At 35.1% G+C, this 15752-nt stretch overlaps 1 protein-coding gene across 3 annotated transcripts in view; it reads left to right on the forward strand.

Annotated features, from left to right (window-relative positions):
• The window catches only part of FAF1 (Fas associated factor 1), a 490154-nt gene that overhangs the window by 243309 nt on the left and 231093 nt on the right, over positions 1-15752 (forward strand). The window lies entirely within an intron of this gene.

A 15752-nucleotide genomic window follows, 5' to 3' on the forward strand; every position in this document is an offset into this window, starting at 1 on the left:
GAAAGCTACAGCTACTGATTAAATTAGTCTGTATTAGAAAAGTATAAACCTAGGTATAAATGTTATAACTTAAGGGGATAAACACTAAAGAAAAATTCTTTTTTCTTTTCTAGAAGAAAAAAGAATAGTCAGCTATATGTTGTTTATCAGAGAAATATTTCTTAAAGAAATGACACAGAAAAGAGAAAATAAAGGGTATAAGAAATGATATTTAAGCCAAATATTAATTTTATAATGTAGTGTGGCAATATTAATATCACATAAAATTGAATTTAAGGCAAATAATATTGAGGGACAGTTTACTAAGAAGATATGACAATTGTAAACTTGTGTGCACAAATCAGCAAAAATTGACAAAATTACAAGGGGAAATAGTTCAACCACAATTATATACAAATGTCTTATGGAAACTAATGAATTAAGCAATAAGTCTTTGTAGGCTGTTTATTATTTGAATAACCAAATTAAGCACATATAGAATACTTATGAAAATTGACCACATATTAGAACACAAAGCTAGTATCAAAGAATCACTATCATGCTGACCCATTCTCTGGCCATTATGCAATAAAATTAGAAGTGAAGTAATAATAAAAAGGTATCTCTGAGATTCTCCATACATTTGGATACTACAAATAATTTACTTCACAATAATTTATGGGTAAAAATGAGATCATGATAGCAACCACTAGCTGTTCAGAAGTGAACATAAATAAGAGTGCTATATATTAAAACTTTGAATATAGCAAAAGTGGTACTTAGAGGGAAATTTGTAATATTAAGTCCACTAATTAGAAGGTAAGAAAGATAGAAAACAATTGCATTGTATGTTCAACTTAAGAAAATAGAGAAATAACAGTAGAGTAAGTCTGAAGAAAATAGAAGGAAAGAAAGATTTAAAAGCAGTAATTAATGATAGAAGTAATCAACAAGTAATAACTGCTTGAAAAACCAAGCCAAGAAAAAACGAGGGTAAGCACAAAAATATTAGGTGTGAAAAAGGGGACTTAACTACAGATTCAGAAGAGATTATTTGATTAATAAAATAATTATTAAGTAAGTTAATACAAAACAAATAAGAAATTAATAAATTGTTTTAAAACAAAAATGTGTGTGAATAGTAATAAAATAAGCATATCTTTATGGCTTATTAAAATCTGAAATTTAGTTGAAATGGAAAATTTTGCATAAACTATCAAGTACTAAAATGAATACAAGAAATAGGTAACCTGAAAAAATGATAGCCATCAAAGAAATTGAATTTATAGTCAAAAATTTCACATGCCACTTCTTCACCCTCCCCCACCCCAGAGGATTTCCATAAAGAAATTTTACACAAACTCTTCCCAGTGAGACTGCTACCTATCTTATTTTATAATGTTCATGTAGGGCTTCCCTGGTGGCACAGTGGTTGAGAATCTGCCTGCTAATGTTGGGGACACGGGTTTGAGCCCTGGTCTGGGAAGATCCCACATGCCGCGGAGCATCTAGGCCCGTGAGCCACAACTACTGAGCCTGCACGTCTGGAGCCTGTGCTCCGCAATAAGAGAGGCCGTGATAGTGAGAGGCCCGCACGCCACAATGAAGAGTGGCCCCCGCTTGCCACAACTAGAGAAAGCCCTCGCACAGAAACGAAGACCCAACGCAGCCAAAAATAAATAAATTAATAAATTAAAAAAAAAAGTTAATGTTCATGTAATCTTGTTACCAAAATTAGAAAAAGATAATGTAAGAAAAAATTGTGTGTAAATCTCACTTATAACCATAGATAATAAAAATGAGTAGGTAAACTTTTCTTTGCCTTCTCTCAGCCTTACCATTTAATGACCTCTTCTTTCCCCTGTCCTTATTCCACTACTTCAAATGGCACCTCTCCCAGCATTCAAATGGTCTAAGATGTAAATGAACCAAAAACCATAACTTGATTATGTCTCTCCCCTGCTCAAACCCCTCCATTTGCGTTTTTACACTTAGAATAAAATCCAGGTTCCTTACTAAGGTATATAAAGGACTTATATAATCTTGTTCCTGACTCTCTCTAACTTCATCTTTTATCATTCTCATCTCTGGCTTGTATCTTGCCAGCCACACTGGCCTCCCTGCTCTTCTTTAAACATTCTAAGTGTGCTTCAACTTCAGGACATTTGCACTTTGCTATTCCCCTGCCTTAAATGATCTACCACTTATCAACTTGACTTACTCCTTTACTTTATTCAGGCCTCTACTCAAATGTTACATCCTCAGATAGGCTTTCCTTGATTCCCCTGGCTAAAAAAGCCCCTCTGTTATACATTCTCCCTTTATCTTACATTATGACAACAATGCATTATATTAGTAATATTAGTAATATATTCATATTTGTTGTCTGTGTCCCTCATCACAATGTAAAGCTGTAAGAAATCAGCAGCTTTCTTTTTTGTTCACTGTTGTATCCTCAACAGCTAAAAGAGGGCCTGAAATATAGTAGGTACTTAGAACTATTTGTGGAATGAATACTGTGAAGTGCTACATGCCTAAGGATGTTTGCCTCCTAAGAGAGACCAAAGGTAAGAAGTAAAGTTCTAATGGAGGGATATCAAGCATCATGCAGAACAGATATAAGATACTTGGGGAGCCGAAGATCTTACAAGTGTCCCATAAATGTAATGAACTAGGCAATCTCCACTTCTTGACCTGAGTTTAGCCTTTTTGTCCAGTGTTCCTTTTCATTTTTCTCATCAAAGTATGGAGTAATGGAAGGAGCTCTGGCTTTATAGTGAGACACTGTTTATCCTATAACTGTCCTACACTGGTTTTGTGGCCTCAGGCAACATCTTTCTTCTCTGAGTCTTAGTTTCCCTAGTATTATTTCTTATATGGCTGTCCTCTCTCCAACCAGATCCCAAGCTGTAAAGAGCAAGAGCATTCTTACTGAGCATCTCCCTCAGTTCACGAGAGTGCCATCTATATAGAGGCCCTTAATAAACATTTGTTGTAATGAATATGAAAAGTTTCATGACAAATTGAGGGATTTAATTTTTTATCCATGCATGTGTAGTTTCTCCATTGGCTGTTTTGCTATTTGTCAAACTCATCATAAAGTGTTTTTCAGATAAATGGAGAGTCCATCTCATTTATTCATGCAGGATGTCAGTTATTCACTCATTTACTAGATATAGATTGAGTACCGTCTTAAAATGTGTTAGGTCCTTGTTCTAGGTGTTAGGGATACAATGAGAAACGAGACAACAAGGTACCTGCTTTCATGGAGTTTACAATATAATATGTGTAGACATGGTAGGGTGGAGGGACAGGCAACAAACTACAAATAAACCAGAAAAATTATCAGATGATAACAAGTGCTTTGCAGAAAACTGAAATAGAATGATATGATAAGAAGTAATTGGGTGACTACTGTAAGTTGTAAGGTCAGGAAAGTGGTACTGTTTCAACTGAGACATGAATGATTGAGGAACCATTAAAGTGAAGAGCAGAATGAATAGTATTCTAGGCAAGGGAAATAACTAGTGCCAAAGCCCTCAGGCCATGTATAAATATAAATGGAGAAGGTTTAGTATTTCTGGATTTGGTATTACTAATGATCACCTTGCTAGAAAAGGACTGAATGGGTGTCTTGGTAATAAGACAGTCTTTTCAACTTGCTTTGGTCTTATTCTAATAAGTGCTAAAAATGTCCAGCTCCATTTTAATTATATAGATTGTCTTCATTTTTATGGCAGGGTGACAGAAAATAAGGTATCCCTTATGTGTAACTGTCCCTTTTACAAGTAGTAATTGAGTCTTGCTTTTGAACTTTGACCTTTTTATACTGGGAGGATGGTTCCCATTAATATTTTGTTGAGTTCTGTGAGGGTATTGTTGAGCTCTGGTCATGCAGTCTAGCATATGGTCCTCTTGTATGGCTTCTGAGTTGTGAAGTTGCTTTTAATTCTGACTTTGAATTAGTTGCTATTTGTGCAAGCATTAGTAAATTCAGTAAATTCAATTAGTAAATTCAATTAGTAAATTCTAATTGGGACTCCTGTGATAGTTAAGTAAACCACTGGTGTTACAATATATGGCCTTTTTTTGTCCTTGGAAAACCGTTGGTGGGAAAGCAGGTGACAGTAGCCTTGAGTTAGGTGAGAGTAGGGTATTATATTTTCTGATGGATACTGTGGAAGGAAATTGAGGAGTAGTGAGTCAAGATATCTGAGTCCTAGCCCCATCTGAGTTCTAGCCCCAGCTCTCCTACAGAATCACTGTTTAACTTAGGGCAGGTCACTCCTCTCTGCTCCGGGCCTCAGATGTTACCAGAAAATAAAGAGGCTCCATGACTGGAAAAAGAAACTGCTTTAGTAGCCAGACAAGCACCAAATGGATCATGTGGCTTAGACTTGAGTCCTAAGTGAGGTCTTTTACCTTTCACTCCAGATCTAAATCTTAGGACCCACATGCTCAAGTGACCTATAAAAAGAGTTATGACTGGGTCTTCAGAGCCTTAAGGACTGATGCAATAGACCTGCCTCACCAACCTGGTCACAGCAGGAAACATAGCTTAGAGAGCTCATGGCAAACCTTATCCAGGGGTGTTTACCACAGAGGATAAAAAGTGGAAAGGAATTTAGTGCACTAGGGCATAGGAAATGGAAGAGGAAACTGCTGGTCTCATCCCCTGCCTTCTGTGAAACCTAACCTACTACAAGGTGACCTTGTGAATAATTATAATAGTCTCTTCTTTTCTCTGGAGGAGGCAGGTTTAGAATGGGGAGAAAATGCTACAAGTGTTAAAACACTTCCTTTGTGAGGAGAAGCAGCATGGGCAGAAATAGTGTTCACCCTGTAAGCAGAGGCAAAAGCTTGAAGAAAAGCAAATGAAACATTGTTCTCATGATCCTTGAGGTCTCTTCTAACCTTCTACGTCGGATATGCACTTCACTAAATCCATTAAGCCTGGTATAATTAAGGGAAAAACTGAACTATTCCTCTTCTATCTCTGCTTCTTATAACTAGCTGTGGTAATAGGTAATCAGCTGTGCTTCTAGCCTCGGTCTTAGCTAAGAGGTGACACCCTCTGGGTGGTATGTGTACTGATACTCATACAAACAGTTTATTTTTTTCTTTTTTGTTTTTTTTTTCCATCTCTCCCACCCTGTACTGAGGCCATTCAGGATACTTGTTCACCCCCCATTATCCCAACTAAAAAGATAACTGAACAGTATCATGGAACTATTGTGGGGTTCACTTACTACAAGGACATTCTAAGGATGCTTTCAGATAGCTCTCATCCTACTTCTGTTTCCTCAGCACCTCACAATCTCTGCACAGATGTTAATCCTTATAATATTTTTTACTTTTTATTAGCCTATATCCTGCTATTTCAATTTTTGGTGTTCTCCCTTAATGCAAGAGTCATATCCATCAGAGCTCTGACTTAGAAGAAAGCTCTAGAGTATCATCTTTGGAAGGATTTAAAGCAATCATCTAATCTAGTCCCATTTTATGACTAGGGGAACTGAGGTACAGAAAGGGGAAACTTTACATATGCAAGTAAATGTTCTGAAAGGATTGGTTAATTTTTTCTTCCAAAATGCTTTACAAAACAACTTCTTTTTTGTTTGTTTTCACAAAGGATATTCATCTGTGAAAATGTTTAACCAGTGTTGTAAGTAGTTGATAACAATTCGCTGTATCATTCTTAAAGTAACTCTTAATTTCTTAAGAATAAATTAATATAATCAGTGTTTCAAGTACATTATGGTGATTACTGTTCAACTTTAATTCTTGTGAGCATTATTATTAGATTTTGTAAAAGTGAAATTAGGAAGTATTGGATTGGTAAGTGTTTCTTAATAAGGGGCTACTTGAAAAGTGGCTTATATTAAGAAGAGGACATTTCCCTATAGTTATGCATTCTGGATGAAAGAAACTTGTCCCCAATTAAAGCATTGGTGGAGATCACAAGACATCTAATTGGATTGATGTAGCAAACCCATTTATATAGTTTACTGCCTATTGATAGGTCAGTGAGTACTGAGATTAGCTTGTTAACATCACACTTCGAAAAAGAACTGCAGGTATTCTCTATGGTTGATTTCATGGACAGTCGGAAACTTGGTCACTAATTCATGAATGAAACAAAAACCATTGTATCTGTAAATTTTTTTTCTTTCTTCGTGGTTTGTCTAGATGAATAGAATTATGTTTTGACAGTTTTGCTATGAACTACTTGATGGATCACAATATATCACTATCACCGCTAATTACCAAATTTTGATTAATTTTATATACTTTGGTTAGTACATGTAGCTGAATCCAGTATATCTCTATATTGATAAACAGTAATTATAGACATAAGGACACCTGAACTTTGAAATCTTCATGAAAATGTTGTTAAGAATTATGTGAAACCGAATGTTTGTTTATCTAGACATATTTAATTGCTAGCAAAGAAAGCAATTAAAAGTAGCTGCAGAGTAAGAGGCCAACCTTTGTTAAACGTGGTTTTAAGATTGTTACAGAACTTGTGGTGATGATAGCATGGTGTCTTGGAGGATGTTAACAACTGTAGCAGAGTGTTAATTAAGAATGATGTAATCTGCAGCTCAGAATTATTAGTATCATATGTTAGTTTAGCTGGACAGGAGCAAAACCTAATTTCAGTTATGATGAGGGCTCAAGTTATATTTGTAGTGGAAAGATTAACATTTTATTTTTGTGCTGTTCCTGAGACAATTTAAAAATCCTGAATGAAATACAGTCAAATGTAAACATCAAGTCCTTAGCTCATTTACATATGTGCCAGATTTTCAAACTGATTGCTGTTTGAACCTAATCTGTCATTGCTGGCTCCATTAGCTACTACAAACATTACATTTACATATTGATTTCTTATTTTGTTTTAGTGTAAATAATCCATAATTATAGTAAATTTGGTCTTTTGTTGACAAGAGCTCATATGACTCTGTAAGTTTAGAATGGAAATTTAAATTGCCATGTGTCATGCTTTTTAATTTAAAAGCTTGATATATCTGAAAGGATAAAAAGATCATTGTAGATAATAAAATATTCCCAAAGAGACAAAGGAGAGAAAATTTTGTAGGGCCTTTTAGAAATATATAAATTATAAATTATTAATGAAAAATTCAATAGCACATTCTAAGATTATTATTTATATTTTTATAAGAAACAGTCACAATAATTTGAAAAAATTACGTTTTTGGCTTCAATATCAGGTCATATTTAAAAAATAAAATTATTGGAAATGAACCTTCTAAACATGTTATTTTACATTGATATTTGTTTAAAATATCCAGTGCAAGAAAAGAAATAGCATACATACACAGCAGGAATGAAACAGGAGATTTTTTGATCTCTGTATTGATGTTAATATTTTACTCATCTTAACTACATATACAACATTGATTTGAGAAATTTAATTTCATGGACAACAGCCGTATATGTCAGTGGTCATATAGTAGTATTAAGTAGCAATGGCAAAAAATCTATGGTTTCCATTTACGTTGATAAAAAGTGTGTTGTATTTTTGAAGTTAAAAATATGGGACCCATTTAATTGCCAAAATAGTGGTTATCCAATTGTTCAGGTACTTTTTATGACTTATAATTTTTTTGTGGAGATATAATTTACATATAATAAATGGGTTCTTAAGTATTCCCCAGTTATATGAGTTTTGACAAACACTTATTGTTTTCTACAATGGATTTTAATGAGTGGAATTTTAATTTGGTTGTGTATATACCATTTAACAAACAGACATTTAGTAGAAGCCTGTGCAGAATTGATGGTATCTGTTTACTTGAGTGCTGTGAATTCAGAACTCTTAAAAGCCCTTATGTTAATCAGCTCAGGCTGCTATAACAAAATACCCTAGACTGGGTAGCTTAAACAACAGACATTTATTTCTCACAGTTCTTGAGGCTATAAAGTCCAAGATCAAGATGCTGACAGATTTGGTTCCTGGTGAGAGCCCTTTTCCTGGCTTGCAGATAGATGGCTGCCTTCTCACATTGTCCTCACTTGACAGAGGGAGAGCCCAAGCTCTGTTCTCTCTTCTTATAAGAAGAGTAATCCCATCATGGGAGTCCCATCCTCATGACTTCATATAAACATAATCATCTTCCAAAGGCCCTACCTCCAAATACCATCACATTGAGTGTTAGGCTTTCAGCATGTGAATTTGAGGGGATTCACAAACATTCAGTCCATAACAGCCCTGAAACCCAAGTCTGAATGTGTTGTTTTTCCTAGTCTAGTTGCTTAATCTTGATGGATTTATACTTTATAACAATGAATGCTTCCCCTAGAACTGTTACTGTTTTCATAGGAAGGCTCTGATTTAGCCTGGCCAAATCTTCTGCCCACTGAAGATTTAAGAGGGATTCTTGATTCAAGGAATTGCTGAAGAAGAAATCCTTAAAATTGCTGTTATTATCCTTGATACAAGACACCCTGCCTTTTACTGTTCTACCCTATGGGCCTGCTGCTATTTGTCAGGAGGAAGCCATTCCTCTTAATCAGGAATTAATGACAGGTATATAGGTACATGATGATCAAATGATCATTTCACTACCATAATGCAATCTTAAGTTAACCTTGAAAAATCACTGTGTCATACATATTAAAATATGCATGTGCTTTCTGCGTAAGTGGATCACTAAAGTGCTCTCTCAATGTGAAATAAGCAGTCAAGACAGTAAAGGTTGTTATATATATTTTCTTAATGTTGTTGCTTTCATCAGTACTTGACATATGGAGGCCAATAATTTATGGCTTTTTATGTTCTCAGGTATAAAAAAATGTCTGTAACTTCAAGTTTATTTATTGGAGCCTGTGTTAAAATTTGCTGTACACTAATTTTCCCCATACTGTCCTTCCCCCCCCCAAAAAAAACTGGATGGCAATATAAAATGTGTTAAACTAAGTCAGTGAATTAAAATGAAGTTGTTACTCACTAGAAGACAGATATTTTACAGATGACTTCTCTGTTCCTGATAAATGCTCATAGTTAAATTGGAATGGGATCCCCTCAGGCATAGGTGGACATTCATTGGCAGAATGAATGTCCAAGACTTGTGGACAGAAAAGAAAGTAGAGAAGGGATGTTCTGCCAAAACTATTTCTAGAATTTTGTTGGTGGCTTAGATATTAATGCTTAGTTATACTACTGAAAATTTTAAGGAGGTAGATTATCTATCTATCTATCTATCTTTTTGTAGTTCCCTCTCACATGCCTCCCACTGTCCCTCCCCCAACTTGAAAATTAAGAAACTGGCTAGGAGAATTATGAGATGGGTATATGTGAAAATGTCTAGCACTTTGCCACTAACTGCTTTTAAATGTTAACATTCACTGTGTTGTGTTTTTTTGCAAATAACCACCAGTTCAAAGCTTGGGGACAATGTATATGATTTTCATTACATTTCAAACATTAATTTCAATTTGTATTTGAGGGTACAGCAACGGTAAGTTTTAATGACTGTTGTCTATTTGTGGAAACAACCATCTCGTTGTTGGTAAATACCAATATTCAAACTGAAAGTAAAATCATAATAGAGAATGAAAAATTAAAAACCGGTAAGGAGAGAATAGATGTTCCATTTCTTGCGTTGAGTTAAAATTCAACTGCTTTTAAAAAATTTCTACATTTGCTTACACCTTTCCTTCTCCCTCTTATTGAAGAGAAAACAAGCCATTAAGGGAAACAAAAAACTGTTTTGTATTATTTCTCATCCACCTACTTTGGTAATTACCCTCAGCTATTCTGAAGGTCAAAGTTGAAGGAGCTCAATGAATGACTTTGCATTTTGAAGGTAAAAGAGAGACTGCTTGAAGGTGGATTAACTGTGGCTAACTATCCTAACCAACTATTAGAAGACACTATTGTGGAGAAAATTGCTCCTAGATGCAGCAACTAAGGGCTCAACATATTCTGCTAAGCAGCAGCTAGAATCAATTTCTATAGATAATATTTTAGCAATGAAGTCTTTGAAAATTATGCAAATCACCATAGTAAATTCCTTTATAGCCTTTGCCTCCTCCTTGGTCTAATTTAGGTATTCTTCCTCTGTATTTCCATACCATCTTAGCAAAAGTGGTATTAGAGCTCTTAGCAAAGGTACCATATGTGGGTTGTAGGTTTGCTTGTCTGTGCATTCCTCAATAAACTCAATGAAGGCAGAAATAAGATCTTACTGGGTCCTCTTCCCCAGTATCTGGACGACAAATCATAAGAGTTAGACCTTAGAAGAGTTACTACTACTTATTTTGTGTGTGACATTAAGCAAGTAACTTAACATCAGTTTCCTCATCTGTAACAAGAAAATGATAATAATAAACTTCATAAAGTTGACCCAAAGCCCTTACTTAATGCCTGATGCGTAGTAGCACTCATTAAAGGCTAGCCATTATTATTAATGGCTAAGTGAATGAATCAGGCTGGAGTCTGAGGTTGCAGATAATAAAAAACATTCTCACAAGGAACATGAATGTGGTATATCAACCCCCAAAAAGATCTGTGTTAAAAAGAACGCTGTGAGCTTGGATAACATTAGGCATAATGTACAGTTATGTTCCATGCATCAGAAATGGTTTTACCTGGAGATTATCATACTAAGTGAAATAAGTCAGAGAAAGACAAATATCATATGATATCGCTTATATGTGGAAGCTAAAAAAGAATGATACAAGTGAACTTATTTACAAAACAGAAACAGACTCACAGACTTAAAGAACAAACTTTTGGTTACCAGGAGGGTGAGGGGGGATAGATTGGGAGTTTGGGATTGACATGTACACACCGCTATATTTAAAATAGATAACCAACAAGGAGGACCTACTGTAACAACCTAAATGGGAAAATTTGAAAAAGAATAGATACATGTCTATGTATAACTGAATCACTTTTCTGTACACCTGAAACTAACAGAACATTGCTAATCAATATACTCCAATATAAAATAAAAAATAAATTAAAAAAAAGATTTTACCCTTTATCAACTCCTACAGAGAAATGAAACTAAAACATGAAAAATAACTGCCACAAAACCACCACAGACACTTTAGTTAATGTTTTACTGTCATTGTAAGATTTTATAGTATGGGTACCCCTCAAAAGTATTCTATTTTTAATAATAGACCACCTTAAAACTTACATGTAATAAAAATTCCTACTTGGCTTTGTAAAATTTAATATTCAGAGTTTTATCAGGTAAAGGTTATTTTCTTTTTTCTGAAGAGGAAACAATTTACAGAGTAGTTAAGTGCCTAAAATAAGGGCCTGTATATGGTAGACACAAATAAATAGTATTGAAAGAATTATTATCGTGGGGGTGGGAGACAAAGGTCAAACAACTAGTAGGGAGTGGAGCAGGAATTCAAATCTGACTCTGTGACTCCCAAGGAGTTTAAAGCCATAAATATTTTTTCTTGCCAAACTTACCCTTCCCCAGGGCTCCTGGGAAATTACAGAACTAGACTAAATTGGTGTTCTTCTAACGTAGTTTGGCAGTCAGTGCTGGTCCTGGCAAACCTTTCTACAAAGTTATTGCACAAGTCTACCAGTCAACATCAAGAAACATATCTAAGGAACTGCATAAAGGAAAGCACTAAAGGTATTAAGCATTTGTATAGATTCATATGTAAAGATAAAGGAGGATCTGTCTATGTAATAATCAAGACTTCTGGAATTCTGAGCTCCTTAGCCCAGCATTTGAACCCCCCATAATGTTGGTCTTTAACATTTTTCAAGTTTCCTCTTTCAGAAACCCTTCTTTACATCCCCTTATACTTCTTCCTCATTGCTTTCTCCACCCTTCCCTGTATTCTCCAATCTCATCTCTGCTCAAACTAGTCTATGTCTGAAATCACCTCTATTATATACTTGTCAAATTACAATCCATTCTTTTTTTTTAACATCTTTATTGGAGTATAATTGCTTTAACAATGGTGTGTTAATTTCTGCTTTTTAACAAAGTGAATCAGTTATACATACACATATGTTCCCATATCTCTTCCCTCTTGTGTCTCCCTCCCTCCCACCCTCCCTTACTATCCATTCTTCTTCATAGTACTTCAAAGTACTCTTTTTCTTCTCTACAATCCTCACATCTGTTTTAACTCTCAGAATAGTCTGTCTTGAGGTCAGTGATTATATCTTTGATTCCTGTATTATTACAAATAAGAATCAAATAATTATAGAAAGAATGGATGAATTGTGAACTCCTAGTAGGCAGGGTCTTACTCATCTTTGTATCCCTAAAGCAGCCTAGCCATTTGGGAGATAGGGTGCTGAAGAACATAGAATCAAATATAGTTTAAAAACTGGCTTCCATCTTTTTATAGCTGCATAACCTTGGGAAATTACTTAACCTTTCTGAACTACAATTTTGTGAGTAAAATGGCACTTCAAAGGTAGGCTTAAAAAATGAGAATTAGTCATTCTTTATATGGAGTTCCAAATATGCAGAACTATTCCTTAAGTGTTTATAGGATTGCCTTGAATCACCTTTTAGTATGCTAAGTGTCAAGGGAAATACAGGTGAATAATAAAGATACTTACTCTCAAAAGGCTTGTAGTCTTGAATTCAGGACTTCCACACATGCAACAAAGCAAACCATACAAAACACACTATAAATAAATATTAAATAAGGGATATGATACATGAATTCAGAGAAGAGGCAGTCTATAATAATACTAATGGTAGGACATGAGGTAGTCTGAAAGCTGTGCAGTATTTGGGAGGAGAGCCCTGTTTGCCTAGGTGATTTCATTTGGCTACAAAATCTATATACTATCTGTAGTAGTCCCCCTATCCATGGGGAATACATTTCAAGACCCGCAGTGGAAGCCTGAAACCACAGAGAGTACCATATTCTACGTATAGTATATTTTTCCCTATACAGGCATACACCCCAGAGATATTGTGGATTCAATTTCAGACCACTGCGATAAAGCAAATATTGTAATAAAGTTAGTCACATGAATTTTTTGGTTTCCCAGTGCATGTAAACTTATGTTTGCACTATACTGTAGCCCATTAAGTGTTCAACAGCGTTATGTCTAAAAAAAACAATGTACATACCTTAATTAAAAAATAATGCTGTTGGAAAAATGATGCCAATAGTCTTGCTCAGTGCAGGGTTGCCACAAACCTTCAACTTGTAAAAACCACAGTCTGTGAAACGAAATAAAGCAGAGTGCAATATAATGAGGTATGCCTATACATACATACCTATGATAAAGTTTAATTTATAACTTAGGCACAGTAAAAGATGAACAACAATAACTAATAATAGAAAATTTATAACAACGTACTATAGTAAAAATTATGTGAATGCAGACTTTCTCTCTCTCAAAATATCTTATTGTACAAATATGATGCCTTTTCCATCTTAATTAAGCACTTATCATGCACTGTAGCCATAACTTTTCCATGTAGCGGTGAGACAGCAAAACTAGCACAGAATTCTTTTTCCTTCACAATTTCATTGGTAGAAGATTCATTCTTACTGTTGATCTTAACTTCAGCGTACAATTTTTTTTTTAACTTTCACCTTTTCACTTAAAGGAAGCACTTTATGGCTCCTCTTTGGCATATCCAAATTGCCAGAATCACTACTCTTGTGCTTTGGGGCTATTATTAAGTAAAATAAGGGTTGCTTGAATACAAGCACTATGATAGTCTTATCTGATAACCAAGATAACTGCTAAGTGACTAAGGGGCAGGGTATTCTGGACATAGGGATGATTCATGGCCCAGGTAGGATGGATCAGGAGGGCGTGAGATTTCATCACTCTACTCAGAACAGCCTGCAATTTAAAATTTATGAATTGTTTATTTTTGTAATTTTCCATTTAATGTTTTCAGACTTTGGTTAACTGCAGGTAACTGAAATTGCAGAAACGGAAACTGAAGATAAGGGGGGCGGGGTGGGGGGCCAGGTTCCTGTATGTGCTGTCGATTCTCCTGCTCCGAGCTCTCTTACTTGACCCTCCACTCTTATACACAGCTATACATGATATCTCTTTTTGGATCTCTAATAGGCACCTTAAACTTTGATATATACATAACTTCACTCTCAAACTTTCTACCTAACCTGTTCTTAACCCAGTTTTCCTTGTTAAATGCAATTCCATCTCTCCACTTGCTCCGACCACCTTAGAGTTTTGTTTTTCTCTCACATTCCATCAGTAAGTTGTCTGGCTTCTACCTCTAAAATACATCTGAACCTGACAACTCTTCACTCTCTGCCTCTATAGTTAGCGTAAGCCACCATCACTTCTTGCTGGGACTAGCCCTGCCTTGACTCTTTTCGCACTGTAGCCAGAGCAACCAGAATAATGTTGTATAAATGTACATGTAAATCAGATCTTAACCATTTCCCAGTGTAAAACCTTCCAATGGCTTTCCTTTGCAATTACTATAAATACCAAGTCCTTTACCGTGGTCTACAAGGACCTACATGATCAGATTCCTGCTCTCTCTTTCTTATACTAGCCTCAACTTAAATGTCATTTCCTCAGAGATGTCTTCCCCAACTATTATGTTGAAAATAATTTCCTTCCCCCCACCCCTCTGATACCTTTTATAATATTGTTTATTTTCTTCATAGCACTTAGCATTCTCTAAAGTTACTTATTTGTTTACTTGAGTATTGTTTCTTTTACTAGAATATAAGTTTCATGAAAGCAGGGACCATTTTTTTTTTTGTCGTAACTGTGTCCCTAGCAACTGGAACAGTGTCATAAACATAGGTATGTGCTCAATAAATATATGTTAACTGAGTGAATGAACATGCTGCGTTCTTCCATTTATTATTTCCTAGTCTAAAAAGTGCCACTCATCTCCTTTCCCCAAATAAAACAAAAATTTAGTCCCTTCCAATTAATAAACTCTAAGGTCCTACTTATCCTTTATATTTCAATTTATATTTTTATTCTCCTCTGAAGCTTTCCCTTAACCCTTTCCCCCTCTCACTGAGGCAAAGTTAAGCACTTCCTTCTTGGTTTTCATTGTATTTTTTTTGAATTTCTCAGTTGTATCTATCACTTTATACTATGGCTGTCTACGTGTCTGTCTACCCTCATTAGATTGTGAAGGTTTTCATGGACAGGAACTGTGTATTATTTGGGTTGGTTTCCTTAGCATCTGGAATAATGCGAGGCATTCAGTTAATGTAGATAAATAAGTGAATCAAAATCAAAATCTTAATTCCCATGGTAGTTTTCCAGAAGGCAGCATTACTGTGTAAAATACAGATATGAGTAAGACTCTTGCCTTCTGAAAATTTACAGTTTATTCATTATTAAATAAATATTTATCTGCAGTGTGCCAGGCATTATGCTTTAAGTGGTAAGGATCAAACACAAAGGTCCCTGCCTGAAGAAACTCTATTTTAGTGGGGTATTATTTCCCTTGACTTTGATCAATAATATTTCATGCTGTATATAGGTGTTTCCTAGGTATTTTGAATCTGTAATTTACCTGTGAACTCGATGGGTGACACTGGGACACACAGATTAACTGCCTAATTCTAATCTTATGTTGCATTTATATTTATCACATAGTTACATATTGGCAAAGGAGGAGTGATGAAGGCCAGAACCGTATATTTTTTTTGCTTCTAAAGCATAGCATGGAAGAGAGACTAGCACTACACTTGAGACTAGCAATACAGATTGTTCATACATAATGGTGACAGATTTTTATTTTCATTGCCGATGGTGCTTTTTAATATTATAAACAAATAGA

Source organism: Orcinus orca, chromosome 1, assembly GCF_937001465.1.
Source record: "Orcinus orca chromosome 1, mOrcOrc1.1, whole genome shotgun sequence".
In the NCBI taxonomy this organism is placed as follows: domain Eukaryota; kingdom Metazoa; phylum Chordata; class Mammalia; order Artiodactyla; family Delphinidae; genus Orcinus; species Orcinus orca.